The sequence below is a fragment of the Triturus cristatus genome, chromosome 11 (genome assembly GCF_964204655.1).
Source record: "Triturus cristatus chromosome 11, aTriCri1.1, whole genome shotgun sequence".
Taxonomy (NCBI): domain Eukaryota; kingdom Metazoa; phylum Chordata; class Amphibia; order Caudata; family Salamandridae; genus Triturus; species Triturus cristatus.
In genome coordinates this window covers 501,312,804-501,323,388 of record NC_140594.1, presented here as the reverse complement: position 1 = coordinate 501,323,388, position 10,585 = coordinate 501,312,804, and the positions used below count along the sequence as shown (strand labels likewise).

The 10,585-nt window shown below is 47.6% G+C and overlaps 1 long non-coding RNA gene across 1 annotated transcript; it reads right to left on the bottom strand.

Annotated features, from left to right (window-relative positions):
- Nucleotides 1-3,183: 3,183 nt before the first annotated feature.
- On the bottom strand, nucleotides 3,184-9,554 carry LOC146784485 (uncharacterized). The gene is made up of 3 exons (XR_014970871.1): nucleotides 9,111-9,554; nucleotides 3,755-3,798; nucleotides 3,184-3,671 (listed from the first exon to the last, which is right to left on the bottom strand). It is a non-coding gene; the product is annotated as an uncharacterized LOC146784485 (long non-coding RNA).
- Between the last annotated feature and the right edge of the window lie 1,031 nt (nucleotides 9,555-10,585).

The window sequence follows — 10,585 nt, the reverse complement described above, 5'->3', positions numbered from 1 at the left end:
TAGTTTTGCCCATGTATAAAAAGTCACATGGGCAGGCTATGGCGTAAATAACTCCCATGGAGTTACAATTGGTGTGGCTCTGCATGGTATGGGTGTGGTTGTTATACATACACTGATGAATTTCTTTGGTTATAGCACAGGCCTTGCACTGTCCGCACTTATAATGGGCTTTGACGGGTGGAATGTCCCAGCGGGTTCTTTGATTCTCCCTGGTTTTGGTGGGTAATAATGATTTCACCACATAATCCCTCACGTTTTTACCTTTCCTGAAGGCATGCAAGGGAGGTTCAGTGATCCCTATCTCATCGGCCACTAAGTGCCAGTGCTTGTTGACAATTTTCTTTATTTCGTTGCTTTTGGTGCAGAATGTAGTCGCACACATGAGGCATTCCTGCTCTTCTGTATTTTTAGGTTTAGGTTCAAGAAGGAATTTACTAGGGCAAAACCATGCCCGTTCCCTCGCCTTTCTTAGGAGGCTCCTTGGGTATCCCCTCTCTAAGAGGCGTGTTATGAGGTTGTCTGATTCCTCAAAGTAATCGTCCTTACGGGTACAGTTTCTACACAACCTCAGGAACTGGCCAAAAGGTAAATTGTCCCTGAGGTTGCGTGGATGATGACTTGAGTACCCTAGGAGTGTGTTTCTCTCACTGCTGTTCCTGTATAAGGTAGTGTGTCATTTCCCTTCATCCTCCCTGATGGAAATGTCCAGGAAGTTAATCACCTTTTTGTTGAATTCCACTGTGAACTGGATATCATGTGATTGATTATTAAGCCAAGTATGGAGTTCAATGAGCTGCTGTGCCCTACCATTCCATATCAACATGACATCATCTATGTAACGTCTCCAAAGGCCAATGCAACCCTTGTAGGGGTTCCATTCATGAAGGACGTATGTGTTCTCATACTGGTCCATATAGATTATGGCCAGGTTTGGTGCAAAACTGGCACCCATCGCTACACCCTTCGTTTGTACAAAGAAATTGCCATGGAAATTGAAGAAATTCTTTGTCATGGCGATATCCAAAAGTCTTATTATAAAGTCTGTAGGGACCTGGACCGGTCTGGGGCGGTTATCCAAAACCACTCTAATGGTGTCAAGTGGCTCCTGTTGGGGAATATTAGTATATAAGGACGCTATGTCCATGGTGACTAAGATTTGGTCCTCTCTATTGAAAAGGCGGTTGTCAACCAATTTGATTTTCCGCATCGTGTCTCTTAAATATGCCGTGGTGTTTTCTGCAATGGGTTTGAAGAAGACATCAATGTATTTGCAGAGTGGTTCTAGAGCAGACCCACATCCAGAGATGATGGGTCTCCCTGGCGGGTCAGTGAGACGTTTATGTACATTTGGGAGGGTATATATGGTAGGCATTCTAGTTTGCTGATTGTTCAAGTAGTCAAATTCATGTTTAGATAAGAACCCTCGTCCGTAAATCTGTCTGATGTTATCTGAGATTTCTTTTGTGGGGTCCGACCTCAATTTGGTATAGTTGCCCTCTACACCCAATTGTGTGATGATCTCTTTCATGTAGTCCTCTACATCCCGAATGACGATGCCCCCCCCCCCCGTCTGCAGGCTTTATCGCTGTTTCCTGGTTCTTCTTTAGTGATTCTAATGCTAGGCGCTCTTGTTTAGATACATTGTATTTAATGTATTGTTTTTGTGAAAGGCTTGTGTTGATGTCTCATGACCACCTGTTCATATGCCAAGTTGTTATGTGACATGAGATGGGGAGGCGGGGTAAAGGTGGAAGGTGGTTGTAGTCCTGTGCTTGTGTAAGTGGGGTTGTAGGCAATTTTGTTAACGTAGTGTTTAAGGCGTATTTTTCCAAAACACTGCTGTAGTTCAATTTTGAGGTTGAAAGTGTTGGCTAGGGTAGTGGGTACAAAAGACAGGCCTTTCTCAAGTATCGTTCTCTCATCTGGTTTTAGGACATAGTTGGAGAGTGATGAGAGGGATGGCAAGGATGGTTGGTGGGGGAGTTACCATCTATAGTGTTGTCGTCTGGTTTGGATTTCTCCATGTGTCTCCTGCCTGAAGTGTACCTGTTTCTTCACTCAGCCCCTGACTCTGTTCCATGCAGGTTCCCTCAATCCCCTGGGTACCGTCCCCAGGGTTGACCTCTCCCCCTGTGTTTTACCCATGGTCCCTCTACTAAAAAAGGCTGATGTTCTTGGTAACTGTGTCCCGAGGTACTAGTTCCCGGTCTCTCTTGCTCAGTGTCAGATCCTCTGGCTGCAGAGGAGTCTGAGAAGGTGGTTTATCTCCTATACCCTCCACTACCCCTTGGGGAGATCCTACCCTGTGTTTCTTGTGCGTAGTAACCATCTTGCAAATGGGAGTAGGTAGCCTTTTTATCATAGAACTTTATGTCCTTCTCTAATTTCTCAAGTTTGTTGTTCTGCGTGTACGTATCAAAAACCCTGATCGTTGTCTTTAGGCTTTCCAGGGCTTCCTTAGCATTACTAAGAGCTTTGTCGTCAAGAATTTCCCTTTTTAAATCAGCTATTTCTTTCATTAAATGCTGAACTTCCTCAAGCGCAGTATCAATCCCCAGCACCATCCAGTGCCGGGAGCAATTGTTAGAAACAAAGATGAATTTCTCCTTAAATTGTGGATTGTGTACGAAAATCACGGGCTCATTCCTCACTTGCAGGCCCACGGGAATGACATTGGCCTGTAGGTACTTCGCAAGTGCATGGCCGTGTAGTATTGTCCTGATTAACTTCTTTTCCAGTCTCTCCAATTTATTGATCTTTTCATTAAGGGACACGTCTATGCTAGTGGATGATACGCCCAGGAAGGTTCCCCCGCCCTGTGCTTGTAAGAGTAGAACAATATACTCCTAACTATAGGACGAAGTTTCTTTATCAGCCCAAAACCCAGTGTTGGTTCTGAGGTGGTGTATGTGACAAACAAGTGTAAATGCAATCAATAAATACCATAAACGTAAAACAACATATAACAATTAGTACACAAATTATATACACCCTTGCAGGAAGTACCTGCTCAAGAGAACCATTACAAAATAATGGGGAGACCCATACTATTCCATGGACCTGGGTAATGCTCGTTATAGAACACAATGGTCCTAGACTAATTTCCTTAGGAAGGTGTTCATTATGTCAAAATCTATGAACATGGTGCAGATAGAACTCAAGTCACATCATAAGTGTACCTCAGTAGTTTCTCAATTCAATTGAGTATATCCACAAGGAGAAACACAAGCACCATAAATAGCTTCAATAGTGACTGTTTAATCTCACAGTTATTATAACAGATCACTGTAGAGAATGTTTCAAAACAGAAAAGAGGGTTGCTCCAGGGGGAGTGTGGAAAAAGGATTGTGCTCGTGAGAATAGAACAGATGAGGGAAATCAGAGAGTAGTTAAAACAATCAATTACAATAGTAATGTCCTTAGTAAACTTATCGTGGTTTACAGTAGCACCAGTTTTACAATGGGGCCTGAGTCTCAAGGATTCAAAAGTACTTCTCTGGTTCTTGATGTTGTACAGAGTATAATCTTCTGTAAAGAAGTAGGGGTGGGGTGAAGTAGGGTACAGGCCCACTAGGGGAGAGTGTCGACGTTTCGACTCTGGCGCATAGAGGGTGGTTTGTATCCTCTGCAGGCGGGTCTTCCTCAGGACGGGGATAGGGGGGGGGGACAACCTAATGGTGCAAAAGGACTTAATTAGAGACTAAATTATTAGAGACCGAAAGTAGTTACAGTATTTGTGTGCATACTCACTCACCTGTATCAAGGCGAAGTCAGGGTTACAGCCCCTCAGGTGGCGGTCTGTAAGGGTTTGAGGATATGGGTTAAAAACTTAAATTGTATATATATAAGTGTACAATTCTGTAGCCCAGTAGAGCAACGTATACTTACCTGCATTATTGCAGCGGTGAATTACAATAGGTAAAACAACATATAACAATTAGTGCACAAATTATATACACCCTCACAGGAAGCACCTGCTCAAGAGAACCATTACTAAATATTGGGGTGACCCATACTAGTCCATGGACATGGGTAATGCTCAGTATAGAAAACAATGGTCCTAGACTAATTTCCTTAGGAAGGTGTTCATTGAGTCAAAATCTATGAACAAGGTACACATAGAACTCAAGTCACATCATAAGTGTACCTCAGGAGTTTCTCAATTCAATTGAATATATCCTCAAGGAGACACACAAGTACCATAAATAGCTTCAATAGTGACTGTTTAATCTCACAGTTATTATAATAGATCACTGTAGAGAACGTTTCAAAACAGAAAAGAGGGTTGCTCCAGGGGGAGTGTGGAAAAAGGATTGTGCTCGTGAGAATAGAACAGATGAGAGAAATCAGAGAGTAGTTAAAAAAATCAATTACACATGGTAATATCCTTAGTAAACTGGTCGTGGTTTACAGTAGCACCAGTTTTACAATGGGGCCAGTCTCTCATGGATTTAAAAGTACTTTTCTGGTTCTTGATGTTGTACAGAGTATAATCTTCTGTAAAGAGGTAGGGATGGGGTGAAGTAGGGTACAGGCCCACTAGGTGAGAGTGTCGACGTTTCAACCCTGGCGCATAGAGGGTGGTTTGTATCCTCTGCAGGCGGGTCTTCCTCAGGATGGGGATGGGGGAACAACCTAATGGTGCAAAAGGACTTAATTAGAGACTAAATTAAATAGAGACCGAAAGGAGTACCATGTTCATAGATTTTGACCTAATGAACACCTTCCTAAAGAAATTAGTCTAGGAACATTGTTTTCTAAACCGAGCATTACTCAGGTCCATGGACTTGTATGGATCACCCCATTATTTTGTAAAGGCTCAAGTGTCAGCGCAAAGAGCATCGAGGACAGAGGACATCCCTGTCTTGTCCCCCTATGCAACGCAAAAGCTCTGGAAATAGCACGTTAACCCGGACCCTGGCCATCGGGGCGGTATATAGCAATTGGACCCACTATTGCAGTTGTGGGCCAATGCCCATCTTCCCCAACACAGCAAAAAGGTATGGCCATTCGATACTATCAAACGCCATCCTCGCATCTAGAGAGAGGAGGTCGGCTGGAATCTCCGGCTGCCTTTAAGTCCTCTCTCAGAAGCCTCCTTAAACATTTCTAACATGTATGGAGCCAACTTGCCCGCCACACATTTAAACATTTCATTGGGGAGCCCATTCGGGCCCGCTGCCTTCCCAGATTGCAAATCTCACATGGTACTCTCTACCTCCTCCAAGTGGAAATCAGATTCAAGCGCCTCCCTATCCTCAGAACTTAAGGTTGGCAGAGAGATGTCTCGCAGAAATTCGTTGCATTCTGATTCCCCCTTCAGGGATTGGTATTGGTAAACGTTTTCAAAATATTTGTCAAAAATTTCCATCAGGGCCACCCCAGTGCCTCCCTGCATCCCAGCTTCAGACAGAATCTCGGACACCCAGTTGCGATTTCTGTCCCTGCATTCCAACCAAGCGATTAGTTTGTTGGCTTTATCCCCCAGATCATATACACTACGTTGTGTAGCAATCGCGGAAGCCCGAGACGTGTTTTCGGCAAGGTCAAGTAGGGAATCATTATTTAAGTTTGAGGGAATGCTTGAGTACACTAACCTTCCCCGTGGCTTCGGTTATAGTGTATGTCTTGTTTGAGATCTTCGAATTGGTGCCGTTTCTCTTTGCGTTGCGCACCGCGTTCCACCTGCACAAAGTCCCTTGCCACCGCCTTATAGGCCTCCCAAAGAATACCGGCGGAACTAATGGAGCCAACATTTTCGGTAAGGTATAATTCAATGCGTTCCTCGAAACGCTCCCGGAATTCCTGGTCTCGGAACATAAAGGGATCTAATCTGGGGGGGAAGAGACCAATCACTGACTGGACCCCGTAATTGTACCTCCACTGGAGAATGGTCAGAGATACCCCTCGCCCTATGACGCCCATTCCGAAAAAGCCCTGCTGCAGTAGTGTGTGTGAAAATATAGTCCAGCCGTGCTCCGCTGCTAAGTGCCGCAGACATATGATTATATTGTTAAGTGCCGGGGTTGTGGCATCTCCATAATTCCACCAGACCCAGAGCGCGAGCAAAAGAGAGCAACAGACGGGGTTCCTTTACTCCCGGGGGAAGAATCTCCCTATCTAGTTCTGGCATCATAGTGTCATTCATGTCCCCCCCATGATAAGCAGTCCGGGTGGGAAATCTAACATAAGCTGGCTAAGGGCAGGTAAAGTTATGTCGTGCAATCTTGGGGAAATATACACTGAATTTATATTAACCGCCTGACCCTCACAAATGCCTGATATGGCCGCATATTGCCCCAGTGGGTCACACCATGTATGCTGTATCACTAGAGGGATCACATTTTTGATGAGTACAGCCGCTCCCCTGGACCCGGACGTAAAACCAGCATGGGCCTGTAGTGTATATCCATATCTATTCAGGGCCAAGTACCTATTGCCTCGGAGATGCGTCTCCTGAATTAGGACTATATCTGGGGAGTGCCTGTGCAAGTACTGAAGGTCCATGGTACTTTTAATTTTGTCCCCCAGACCATTAACATTCCAGGAAAGAATAGTCAGTTTCTTACTGGGTCATGCAGCCATAGAGTCAGACAGTACTAACTCCCCCTCCACCCAGCAATTCAGGATGCCCCCACACGCAGCACCACCCGCCCGCAGCAAATTGTCATCTGACATAAATGTTGCAGCATTACATCTGAAGCAGTAGCTAGGCAAATAACAAAACATGTAATGAAAATAACCCCTAAAAATATCCCCCACCCCTGCAGCCCTGTCCCCCTTTCTGCTACCCTGCTGCGTATGCTTGAAACTACCCACATCCCCAACTAGCAGAGCCCCTGTCGCCCAAAAAACAGTCAACTAAAAAAAAAAAGGCTGCCGAGAGTTGCCTACACACGGCTCCGCGAGGCCCCATGCCAGCCCAAGTCCAGGAGAAAGTGTTGCAGTGTAGTAGAAGGTCTACAAAATCACTCCCCTTGAAGAGTGCGAACACCTAGTTACCATCCCCAGCAATATACATTATGTGTAACAGCAATGAGTTCCAGAGTCAGGCCTCTCTAGCAGCAGGATCATTTTCTGTGAGTCTCTGAAAACACTGGGCTCATTGATCTGGAGCGCCTGGAGCATTGATCCCGAACGTCCAATCCTTCTTGCACACACGAAGAACCGGAGGAGCGCTCCCGGGTATCTCTCCAGCAGTCCACCACTCGTGGACTGTCTTTCTGTGGTCGCACCTCATCCAGCCAAGCCTGCACATCGGTTGGAGTCATAAAGAACCAGGACCTCCCATTAGCGATAACCTTAAATTTAGCCGGAAAGAACATCATATACTTGATGCCCCTATCTGTTAGGGCCCGCTTCACTCTGTCGAAGGTACGTCGCTCCTGTTGCACTTTTAAAGTAAAGTCCGGGAAGAACCGCACCATTGTGTTTTCGTACGGGAGGTCCCCCTGTTGTCGAGCCACCTGTAGGATGGCATCCCGATCCCTATAGTTGAGGATCCTGGCAATGATTGTTCTAGGGGGAACCCCTGGCTTCGGAGGAGGCACCGGGGCCCTGTGAGCCCTTTCTACTGTGAAGAAGGTGGAGAGTCATTTGGGCTTTAAGAGGGTCAATATTAAGTCTTCAAGAAAAAGGTCAATGCCACGGCCTCCGTGATCCCCATCACATGGATGTTGTTCCGGCAGGTCCGCCCTTCCTGATCCTCCAACTTCAGAGCCACCTGACAGTGTTGATGAACCAACTGTTGGACTCTCTCCTCAAGTTTACGCGTAGAAGATTGAAGCTCTGAAATATTCGTCTCAGTGACTGTGACTCGCTCCGAAGTTTTGCTCATATTGGCCCTGAGAAGATTCATTTCGATTGAGACTTTGTCAAATTTAATTTCTAGCGTCGTTCCCAGCACTTGAATGGCAGCCATAATTGAGCTAAGAGATGGTTCCGCAGCATCGTCCGGACCGCCCGTAGCAGCCTCATCCAAGGGTGGCTGCCTCGGGACAGCATACTTGTCCAACTTATTCGATTGGACCATTGGGCCCCTTTCAGCTTCATTGTGTAGCAGTCCCAGAACCAGCAGAATCAGTACTCACTAGGCCTCCAACCCGGCCCGGCTCTCACCGCCACTTTCAAATGACGTTGGCCGCACATGTAGGCCGCCCCGTATACTCTGGTTGGAAGAAGAGTCGTCGCAGTCTCCACGCGCCCCACAGGAGTATCAATGCTATTAAACTAGAAGCGAGCACCTAGGGCGAGAATACGGGTATGTCCCATGGGCCAGCGCTCAAATGGATCCCGCTCAGCCACAGGACCTTACAGCAGACAAGCTGGTTCCACTGGATATAGGGGCCCCAACAGGGGCGTAACACAGGCCCCCGCAGCCCATTCGGAGCGGGGGGCCCCAAGCTCCAGGGACCTCAGCACCGCACTCTTGCCGGAGAGCTCTTCATTGAGCTCGGAGGGGGCCCCTTCACATTCCTTGCAGGGAGGACCCCTCAATTTTCGTTATGCCAGTGGGCCCCAAACGACACATCAGTGCACAGTCTCTCGAAGGGGGCCAACACCCTGTTGATCAAAGCAATCCCCAGCCAGAGGTTAAGGCCATGGTCCAATACTGGGGCACACCTATACAGCAAGTCCCCGTGGCCAGACGCAGTTGGGGAGGCTGCTGACGTGCTCTGCAATCCTGTAGGCCCAGTCCACTGTATGGGGTCGCACTCCCTCTACCAGGGACCCAGAGAACTTAGCCAAGTCTATTAGAAAAAAATATCCCAGCTACTTTCAATGCCTAGAGCTGTGGTGCTCAACTGAGAGATGCAGGCAGTCATACCCACGCTGCCCGGGTCAATAATATCCAGGCGGGGAGAGGCTCCCACGCCCCACCCTTGTTCCACAGCAATCAGGAGGGGCCGGCCGACTGCCTAACACCAATGCCAATACTCGCCACGATATATACGGCCATCCAGGACCCCAGCGAATACCAGGCCCTCGAGCGGGTGCGGCCGCTCACTGCCAAAGTTCAGCAACGTCACCCAGGCCACACACACAGGCGATTACACTGTGGCGAGTGGGCCCCCCACACCTCCACAGCAACAGGGCCACCCCTCACTCACCTTTCCTCATCGCCGGGGGTCCGCCGCTCATATCAGAGGCCAATCCACCCCAATCACCGATCACTCCCTGGCCGCCCCCTCAGCCGGTCCGCACCCACCCGACACCAACTGGCTCCCAAATCTGTACCGGGCGGGTATGGCAGCTCGGCATCAGAGTAGTAGGGTCCTAGCTCTGGTGCCCACAGGATATGCGCGGCGGCACTACCACCTCCTGGATATCGCCGCTACGTGCTGCCCGGAGACCACACACATGCCCCGGAGGATGCTGCGCATGTCCGCTCTCCCGGCTTCGTCATTGTGTATCTCGGCGTTCCCAGGGCCCAGCTCCTTGGGGATAGCGCATATAAAAGCAGGAGGCTTCCTGCGAATGTACAGACAAATTTAGTGCTGCAACTCTTGAATAAGTACAGGATATTTCAGGCTGTCGTCCCGGCCCCGGCAGAGCTCTCCTGCTACACGGCCATCTTGGCAGACGCCAGGCCACGCCCCCCCTTTAATGACTTTTAGGCTACAACTAGTCAATATCCATCATGGGATTTGTATGGTAAGGTGCTGACGCGTTTCAAATTCCCTTATTTATCATGGAATTATCCTCAGGGCAATAACACGTTGTAATCTGTAAAAAAGAAATATATAAATATCATCAGTGTTTTTACTCCGTTCTCTGTAAAGTTTAAACACTGTTTTCTTCGAAAAAAATGAGGTACCTGGACTTGGTTTAATGCAAAGTTTCGTGGTTGGTTTGAGCCATTTTTTATTACTCTTTAGGATGTTTGCTGTGAATCAAAAAAGAAAAAAGCAGCATTACTGTATTATGTAAAGTTACAGCGTAATGGTGTTTTTAGCTGGATTTAATTTGAGAAGCTTACTTTTCGCAGTCTTGTTCCGTATTTATCATTTACTCAGTTCGCCGTGAAGGCTGCACAGAGACCGCTGCCGCATTAGGGGGCAGATATACAAGCCCCTTGCGCCACGTCTGCGTCACTTTTAACATGGGAAAATTGCCGCAAACATGCCGCAAGGGGCTTGTAAATCTGCCCCTAGATGTGGAAGGCATTAGACTCTACATGAGGCAATTGTGTGTTGCGATCTGAAGTAACAAAGGGGGAGAAATATTCTAGTCACTTTCCCTGATATCTTAGGCATTTCATGTTTGCACTTAATAAAGATACATTGGGGCAGATTTACAAGCCACGTGCGCCACTTTTGCGCCGCCGTTGCATCACTTCTGTGACGCAGCGGCGGTGTAAAGCTAGCGCCATGCTGCGGGGGGATTTCCAACGTCACGCATCTAGGGAGATGCGTCACGTTGTAAAGCCCTGCGCCACATGAAACCTGCGTCAGGTTTCATGTGGGCGTACCGGCACAGGGTGGGCGTTCCGGCGCAGGAACGCCTTGGAAAAGTGCCTGAGTGAAATCTACAAGATTTCACTCAATCACTTTTCCAACCCCACTGCGTCAAAACCTTGCGCCTG